This window comes from Hyperoodon ampullatus (assembly GCF_949752795.1).
Source record: "Hyperoodon ampullatus genome assembly, chromosome: 9".
Classification (NCBI taxonomy): domain Eukaryota; kingdom Metazoa; phylum Chordata; class Mammalia; order Artiodactyla; family Ziphiidae; genus Hyperoodon; species Hyperoodon ampullatus.
In genome coordinates, this window is record NC_136922.1 from 102,117,699 (window position 1) to 102,127,899 (window position 10,201).

Genomic DNA, 10,201 nt, shown 5'->3' on the forward strand with positions numbered 1-10,201 from the left:
GGAGGGCAGGGGTGGCCGCCACTGGAAGGCAGCAAAGACTTCCTGGACAATCTCTGCAGTGCTTGCTCTCATTTATTTTTTTCCCACTCAGGACCTGGAAGGCTGGAACCGTGTAGACATCTGGGTTATTATTGGACGTGCAAAAATTGGAAAATAAAAGAACCCCCTCCGTACTCTCTGGGAGTTGCCATTATTAACTATCTGGTCTATTTCCTTCCATAGGTGTATATGTATATGTATGGACATGTAGACACCTATGTTTATACGTAAGTTTCTTTGTCTGTGTGTATAATCTTTTTATTACATAATAATACATATACACAGTATCTTTTTAAAAGCCCACATGAGCTCATATCATACATGTCTATGTCATACAATTTGCTTTTTTCACTTAATGGTATTGTTTAAGCATCTTTCCATGACAGAACTCTGGACCAATTTTACCTTGTACTGCTGCATCATATTCCTATGACTGTACCACAGTGTTTGTAACCAGTTCCCTCTCGATGGATATTTAGGTGGTTTCCAGTTTAGCGCTAATCCAGAAAAAGGCTGCAGGGAGTCTCCACACTCACTGTGCATTCATGAATATTTCTGAAGGATACCTAGAAGTTCCTAGAAGTGGACCTCCCTAGAGTATCATTTTTCCTACGTAACTTTGTTTTTGTTTTTACAAAGGCAACATGCTCAATATAGAAAAGTTGAAAGGGAAATAAAAACACATAAAAAGCTGAAATCAACTATAACTCCTTACAGACCGTTCTGTAACTGCCTTTTCACTTGACGAATTCTCATGAACATTATTCTATGTCATTAAATAACCCTTGGATATGGGCTCTGAACCTTCTTTCAGGCAGGAGAAGGCACTGTCACCTAGTCACAGTTATGTTACCATCCCAGTGTGCCTGACACACAGTAGATGCTCAATGACTCATTACCAAAGAGGATTATCTGGATGATTTGAAAGGTCTCCCCACCTTTAAAGGTCAACCAGGCTACCAGGGGGTCCTCAGCCAGATGCACATAGAAGTGATGAGGGGAGAAGGGCTGGTCCCTGGAAGGTGGGAGGCCAGGTTCAGAGAAGCAGAGCTGACCAGGACATCCTAACCAGCAAGACTGAGTCTGGGTGTGTCAACACAGGTAAAAGGCATTAATTACACTTCTCTGCCAGGTCAGGGGGTGTAGCTCAGGGGTAGAGCGTTTGACTGCAGATCAAGAGGTCCCTGGTTCAAATCCAGGTGCCCCCTGTTTTGTCTCACTTTTAATCCCAGAGTGGGTCTGGCATTACCTGTTTCCCCCTCCCTAGGCCAGGACACCTGGAGAAGAAAGAGAAAGACTATAAAACTCTTTGACTCACAACTCCTCAGAAAGTGCAGACCCAGTCTGAAATTTAAAGATACACCTTCAGGTGACTTACAGGAAAATTAAAGTTTACAAGGCACAGATCCCTGCCTCCTTCAGCCCCTCTGGGTTTTCCTCAGCTCCAGCCAGAGATTTCACCTTTCACAGACCCACACCTTCTCCACAGAGGGGGCTGCTGTGTCTTCACTGCACTCCCACGGGTTATAACACTGAAGTAGATGAACCTACAGGAGTCCTTGTACTCCTGCAGTGGGGTAGCTGCTTAGCTTCCTGAGCCCCTCATGCTGGGCTGCAGGTCAGAGGCCCTGGACTTAGGCTCCGTGACCCCAGCTCCTAAAGCTCCCACTGGGTCTACTCCAGACTCACAGACCCAGACCAGGGTCTGGGGAAGAACAGGATTCTGCTTGCTTCTGTGGGACAAATGCCAAGGAGTGAGGGGGTGGGGGAAGGGCTGGCCTGACCCTCCCTGACTCTTTGCTCTTTCTCCTCCACGCAGAATCATTGGCTCCAGCCGGTGAAAGGAAGCTGGAGTTATATTCCCAAATCAGTGAAAACGTAAAAATAAGAAACAGGTAAGACGCATCTGTCCGTAAAAGCTCATCTCATTGTTCCTGCCTAATGAAGACCTCTGACCTCTGTAATTATATTCAGAACTCCTTCAGACACTGAGCAGCACCTCTGCCTAATGAGTCCACGAGACCTGCTCTACCGCACACAGAAGGCATCCCTGCTCGCCATCCCCTTCCGCACAATCCTCTGCCCACATCCAGCCATTCAGGGCCAAGGACGTCAGTGTAAAAGCCATGGCTGTATCAGTGGAGGGTCTCTGAACTAAACTAAGGCCACAGTCCCCCAACTGGGCTGCACATCACACACAGGCATGTAAGGTGGTGAGAGCGGGATGGGCTTTCATGGAAATGAAGTTCAAGGCTCCAGGTTGGACCTCCTGAATTAGGAGGGTTGGGAGTGAGACCAAAGGACTCTATTTTTAACAAACTCCTGAGAAGATCCCAAAGGAAAGTGAAAATTAGGAACCACCAATTTAGTTTTGGGCCCCGTATTATAGGGTTGAAAAGAGGCCATAATTAAGAGACACGTCCAAGCACACACACCTGATTAATAATAGGGTTGGGGCCCCATCCACAGGGCTAGTCTCAGGTTCTTCCTGTTCCCCCAACCCTGAGGCAAGGCACGACCTGGCCGGCTGCCTTCATCTGCTTCCCACTCCCATGGCTGAGCCCTGACTGGGTGGAGTGAGATAGGCCTTCCCAAGAGACAACCTGAAAGGTTTCTACCCGATGTCTGGTACTAAATGAGATAAGCTTGCAGGGGCCTGAAAATCTGAACCACACACCTGTTCACCTGCAGTCAGATGCTCCTTCCCTGCCCCAGGAGCCCGCTTCAAACCCTTTCCTAAGCGACACCATCTCATGGTTGTGGCCTCTCCAGGGAGGGCTCCTCCAGGACCCCAGTCATTTCCGTTTCTCCCTGGTTGGCCCCATGGCCTGGCTGACCCACCCTGTCCTGACCATAAGCTCCTTTTCCTACTGGGCCCTCATTTGAGTGCCCAGAAGCTTCTTCTGCTAAAACAGAAGAAGGACAAGGAATAATTCAAAAGTCCACCCGAAGCCACGAGAAAGGGACTGACCAGCACAGTGGGGTTGGGTGACAGGGCTGTGACCAAGGGGTCCTGGGCCCACCTCTTCTCTCTTCTGTCCTCCTAGAGATTTCAGTGTGGGCGACAGCAGCTGTTTCAGGGGATAAAAGGAGGTTCATTAGGGGGCACCGGGATTTGAACCAGGGATCTCCTGATCTGCAGTCAAATGCTCTCCCCCAGAGCTGCAGCCCCTCCCTGGGGGAGTGTGGTCTAGTGCTGTTCACCAGTGTGTGCCACCTGCCCCCCCCAACAAGAGCACACTGGCATTCCTATTCACCCCTAGTCTGCCCCTGGGCACCTGGCAGACAGGTCTCACTGCAAACTGACTCTTTTCTGGCCATGACCTCATGCTCCACTGTGCCTTGTGGGAACCCAGAAGCCTCCTCTGAGGTTTCCCTCCCTCAGCGCCCACCTGGGGCCACCTCACCGTCCCCTCTAGAAACACGGGAGGGACTTTGGTTCCCTCCACCAGCTCACCCTCTGTGGTCTTTTCCCCTCAAGCCCATGACCTTGGCAGAGTCTCCAGAGACTTGGTGGACACCAGGGCAGGTATTTGGCCACAAAGGCTGCAGCCTCCACGCGAGGCCCAAATGCAGCTCCGGTTCCCGCAGGAGGCCCCAGACCAGCAGGTGGGCACAGCTGCAGCGGTGCCAAGCCTTGCCCCACAGCAGGACAGACCACCCCCCACTGAAGGATGGGCTCCTTTCCTCTGGCATTCCCTGGCAATCCAGTGGTTAAGACCCCGTGCTTCCACTGCAGGGGGCACAGGTTCGATCCCTGACCGGGGAACCAAGATCCTGCATGTGGTGCGGTGCAGTCAAAAACAAAAAAACAAAGAAACTCCAAATAAAACATTAGATTTTAGACTTGAGAAAATAAAACCCACCATAAGCTACTTACATGAACATCACCTTAAATATAGGGGCACAGAAAAGTGGAAAGTGAAAGTATAAATAAAGATATATTATGTGATACTAAACAAAAAGGCTAGTGTAGATATTAATATGATGCAAAATAGACTTTAAGTCAATAAGCATTTCTACAGATAAAAGGAATATTTTAAAATGAGAAAGTGGGACTACCCTGGTGGTCCAGTGGTTAAGATTCCTTGTTTCCACTGCAGGTTGCATGGATTCGATCCCTGGTCAGGGAAGTTTTGCATGCTGTGTGGTGTGGCCAAAAAGAAAAAATATAATAAATAAGATGATAAGGAAGTCCCTTTTTGTTCACTGCTCAGAAGATTCATTCCTGAATCTCTCCTGAGACAAAGGGCAGGAGAGGTTGGCCTTTTTAGCATTTCAAGGTCCTTCAAGGGAGCAATTAAAGGAACTGTTCTGACACCTTTGAAGGCCTATTCTCAAGATGCAGGTGTGATTTCTCAACACAGTATTGCCTGAGAAAACAACCCATAGCAGGAGGAGGAAGAGGAGGAAATGGCAGTTTCTCAGGGACTGTTGACATTCAGACATGTGACCTTAAAATTCTCTCAGGAACATCAGAATGCCTCGACCTCACTCAATGGAGATTATACAGGGATGTGATCTTAGAGAACTGTAGGAACCTGGTCTCCTTGGTTCTCATTGTCTCTAAGCCAGAACTGGTCATCTTTCTGGAGCAAAAGAAGGGTCCCTGGGATGTGAAGAGAAAGGAGACAGCAGCCATACACCCAGCTCTGTCTTCTCATGACACCCAGGGTTTGTTGCCAAAAAAGCCAGGCATAGAAGATTTGTTCAAAAAAGTGCTACTGGGGGCTTCCCTGGTGGTGCAGTGGTTGAGAGTCTGCCTGCCGATGCAGGGGGCGCGGGTTCGTGCCCCGGCCCGGGAAGACCCCACATGCCGCGGAGCGGCTGGGCCCGTGAGCCATGGCCGCTGAGCCTGCGCGTCCGGAGCCTGTGCTCCGCAACGGGAGAGGCCACGATAGTGAGAGGCCGGTGTACCGAAAAAAAAAAAAAAAAAAAAAAGTGCTACTGGGAAAGTATCGAAGCTGGGCCTTGGGAATTTATACTTAATGAAAGACTGGGACTGTAAAGGAGAATGTGAAGGGTATAAAGGATGTTATTATGGACACAACCAACTTGTGACAATAACGAAAATCCATAATAAAAACATTACTGCCAAAAGAAATCAAGTATATAAATCAAATTGAGAAAAGCCTCACTTTGTCAGTAACTTTTGCAGAAACTATGTGTTTGTAAGCAAAAACCCACATCATTTTTTAAAAACCCACATCATTTTTTACATATTATCTGAAAGGATGTTTGGAAAAATCTGGAAAGTCATCTGGTCTATGCTGCAAATAATCATTCAAACCATTTCGAATACAGGATTGGATTAAACCTTCATTCAAACATGTTTGAAAATCAGAGATTTTATTTATTTATTTATTTTTATTTTTAAAATTTCTTTTATTCAAGTATAGTTGATTTATAATGTTGTGTTAATTTTTACTGTACAGTGAAGTGACTCAGTTATACATATATTCTTTTTCATATTCTTTTCCATTATGGTTTATCACAGGATCTTGAATATAGTTCCCTGTGCTATACAGTTGCTCATCCATTCTCTATATAATAGTTTGCATCTACTAATACCAAACTCCCAATCCACCCACCTACACCATCTCCCTTGGCAACCGCAAGTCTGTTCTGTGTCTGTGAATCTGTTTCTGTTTCGTAGATAAGTTCATTTGTGTCGTATTTTAGATTGCACATATAAGTGACATGATATGGTATTTATTTTTCTCTTTCTGACTTACTTCACTTAGTATGATAATCTCTAGGTTCATCCATGTTGCTGCAAATGGCATTATTTCATTCTTTTTCTAAGGCTGAGTAGTATTCCATTGTATATAGATAGGTACCACATCTTCTTTATCCATTCACCTGTTGATGGACATTAGGTTGCATCCATGTTTTGGCTATTTTAAGTAGTGCTGCAATGAACACTGGGGTGCGTATATCTTTTTCGAATTACAGTTTTCTCTGGATATATGCCCAGGAGTGTGATTGCTGGATCATGTGGCGACTCTATTTTGAGTTTTTTGAGGAACCTCCATACCGTTCTCCATAGTGGCTGCACCAATTTACCTTCCCAGCAACAGTGTAAGTCGGAGGTTTCCTGTTTCTCCACAGTCTTTCCAGCATTTGTTATTTGTGGACTTCGTAATGATGGCCATTCTGACCGGTGTGAGGTGGTACCTCATTGTAGTTTTGATTTGCATTTCTCTAATAATTAGCGATGTTGAGCAGCTTTTCCTGTGCCTGTTGGCCATCTGTATGTCTTCTTTGGAGAAATGGCTAGTTAGATCTTCTGTCCATTTTTCAATTGGGTTGTTTGGTTTTTTGTTACTGAGTTGTATGAGCTGTTTGTATATTTTGGAAATTAAGCTCTTGTTGGTTGCATCATTTGCAAATATTTTCTCCCACTCCATAGGTTGTTTTTTCATTTTGTTTACGGTTTCCTTTGTTATACAAAAGCTTTTAAGTTTAGTTAGGTCCCATTTGTTTATTTTTTGCTTTTATTTCTATTGCCTTGGGAGACTGACCTAAGAAAACATTGGTATGATTTATGTCAGAGAACGTTTTGCCTATGCTCTCGTCTAAGAGTTTTATGTTGTCGCAATTGGACATATGAGGGAATAGACAAATTGGGAGCTCAGTACTTTCCTATTCTTTACCTTTTGCTTCTGCCAAGTATCTCTTTGAACTCAGTACCAAGGCTGTTTCTCTTATTACAAAGCTCAGTTTATTATTGGATAAGAAATAGAAAGCCTAGGGACTTCCCTGGTTGTCCAGTGGTTAGGACTCCATGCTTCCACTGTAGGGGGTGTGGGTTCGATCCCCGGTTGTGCACATCCCGCATGCCTGTGCAGCGTGCCCCAAAATTTTTTTTAAATAAATAAAAAATAAAAACTGAGGCTCATGCCTGTGCAGCGCAGCCAAAAAATCTTTTAAAAATTAAGATACAGAAAAGCTAGGCCATCACAGACATTCAAATGAGATGTCAAAGTTGTGTGTGTTTGTATGCATGTGCGCATGCACGCACGTGTGTGCATGAGTTAAATACTTTTTAAAAAGCTTTGGGGATTATCTACAAATATGAAAACATATGTACATATACGTAGAACTTGGCAATTAGTAACCACTAGTTCTACACAACTATGCAGGGAGACCCTAGTGTCCAAGTATTTTATCATCCTTGGCACTGTTTCCTGAGTAACAGGAAACACTCCCAATAAAAGCTAAGGTGAGGGCAAGATGTAGCAACTAGTCTCTCAAGTTTGAGGAGGTGTCCTGACAGTCTCTGACACTTTGCTGGAGTGGCTATCACTGAAGTGGCCATTGATAGGAGAAACGGGGTAAACTGTGAACCCAACTAGTATTGTAATTCAGCGATTTTGCCTTCACTTTTCAGCAATCTCAGTCATTCAGCAGCACGAACTGAGGTTTTTTTTTTTTTTGGCTGCGTTGGGTCTTCGTTGCTGTGTGCGGGCTTTCTCTAGTTGCGGCGAGCAGGGGCTACTCTTCGTTGTGGTGCACAGGCTTCTCATTGCGGAGGCTTCTCTTGTTGCGGAGCACGGGCTCTAGGCGCGTGGGCTTCAGTAGTTGTGGCTCGTGGGCTCTAGAGCGCAGGCTCAGTAGTTGCAGCGCATGGGCTTAGTTGCTCCGCGGCATGCGGGTTCTTTCCGGATCTGGGCTCAAACCCATGTTCCCTGCACTGGCAGGCAGATTCTTAACCACTGCACCACCAGGGAAGTCCCACGAGCTGAGTTTTCTAGTGCAGTCTTTAGGAAGTCTGTCCATTTCCACCTCAGTCAGGAGAAGAAGATGTGGACATCTGAGCTTCCCAAAGCCATGAGACTCGGCCCTTCCTACTGTTCTAGAACAACAGTTGGTCTCTGAAAGTTTTGTCCAAGAAGAGGTGATACTCAAAATCTTTAACTAAGACCACAGACACTGACCAATCAGAACGGACGCCAGTCATAAACAGCCATTAAATGCCTACTAGATGAATAACCAGCCTCGAATCCAGATGGCCAATTGCATCTATGTGATCAATTACTCAGCTACTTTACCACTGAGAGCCTTGGGCTCCCAGATTCTCAGCCTTGAAGAATCAACTGGATTTCCACTTTCTTCGGTCCCAAGTAGGACAGAAAACCAATCCTACATCTGCCCCATTTTCTTTAAGGCTTTTTGCCTGCAACTCACTCCAATTATTGTGTCAGCCTAAGCACATTGTTACAGAAATAGAAACTGGCAGGACAAGCATTGTCTGGTGTTGGGGAGCTCACGTCACTGGAGGAAGGTTGGAGATGCGGGTTCATGAAGCAGGGATGGTCCAAGGGAACCCAGCCAGTCTGTTGGGCAAGTCACACTGGTTAGGGCGCTGCTGGATGATGCCTGACCTCTGCCAACCCTGGGATTTGTGTCACTCAGTCTACGAATAAATATAATGTGAGTCAGAAGTGCCAGGGGGACAGAGGGAGAACATAGACTTTAACTTTGGTTTCTGCAGCCATAAGCAGAGCCATTTCTTCCACCAGGGCTCACACAATCAAGAATCCTCAAAACATGGAAAAAGGGTTGAAAGTTTGGGGTAAAAAGAAAAAGAAAGCAATGCATCTGAATTGAAATGAGGGACCTCTGAATCATCAACCAAATGCTTTACTCAGAAACAACCAGTGGTGTCTATAAGCTTGTTTCAATTCTGAACATCAATGCAGGGAGCTGAGATACTACTTATGGGCTGTCACCATACCTGGCAGTATTGTGCCACTACAACCTGTTACCACTCTACCATGCCTGTGCTGTCCTCACCTTTCCCACATTCTCCCACCTCTGCACACCTGGCTATGGTCTATGCCTACAGCCCTGCATCCTACCTTCCCTCAGTCTTGGGCTGAAGGCACTAGCTTGAACATCATTGAGGTTTGCCACCAGATGTTGTTTAGAATTATACAGTGTTGTAAGTTCCAAAATAATTTTCCAGCCACTTAGAATCACTGGATTTTAGGATCAAGGTTAGGAGGGGAGTGTGCTTCCCCAAAACAAAGTTCACATGCCCCTCATCAGTTCTGCTAAGTCAGAATTTCTGGGGCTAATCTATATTTTTTAAATTTAAAAAAATTTTATCTTTTTATTGAAGTATAGTTGCTGTCCAATATTATATAAGTTACAGGTGTACAATGTAGTGATTCATAATTTTTAAAGGTTATATTCCATTTATAGTTATTATAAAATATTGGCTATATTCCTTGTATTGTACAATATGTCCTTGTAGCTTACCTTATAACCTAATAGTTTGTACCTCTTAACCCCCTACTCCTATATTGCCCTTTCCCCCTGCTAATCTCTATTTTTAATAAGGTTCCCTAAGTAATTCCGGTGCAGTCAAGCTGGGTAACTTCTGATTCAGTGTGTCCTCCATGACGTAAACTTTAAAGAAGAGGAACTCATTAAGAACTGAAATAAAATACACGCAGATCATTAAAGACAGAACCATGATCTGTGCCAGAGAATGCAAGCGACCTGAGAAAGCTGACAATGACCACAGAAGACTGGTGACGACGGTGACTCACAGTAAGAAAAACGTTAAATAGGAAGGGTCATTTATCTGTATCTGGCAATAAAAGAAGCCACCCACAGGGTACACCCAGTTTTGAACCCAGGCCCTCTTAATCTGCAGTCAAACACTCTCCCCCTGTGCTATAGCCCCACACCTGACTAAAGGTCCTCCTTGGCTTATTTCACCTGTGTGTAGTGTGCTGTAACCTGTTCATTCCCAGTCAGCCTGTGGAAACTGGCAGACCCACCACAAACTGACTAGAGACTGACTTCCAGCCGTGAGTTCATCTTTCCATTCCCCGGAGACCCCTCACTTGTCTAATAGGCACTTTTCTACCCTGTAGCCACAAACTGAATTCCTTCAAAAACTGAAGTCTCATCCTCTCCCCTCACTCAGATCCTGGTGAGCAGTGCAGGGGGGAAGGGGAAAAGACTAAGAATCATAGCTGTATTAATCAGGTATTCCCACAGTAATGCTTCAAAACAAATCATCCCAAGATTCTGATTCATGCAACAATATGCATTTATTTTCATGTTCATAGGGCAGCAGCATGGATACCAAACAGTGGATCTAGGCTGGGCTTTACCTGGTGGCCCTGCTTCAAGCTGTGGGTCC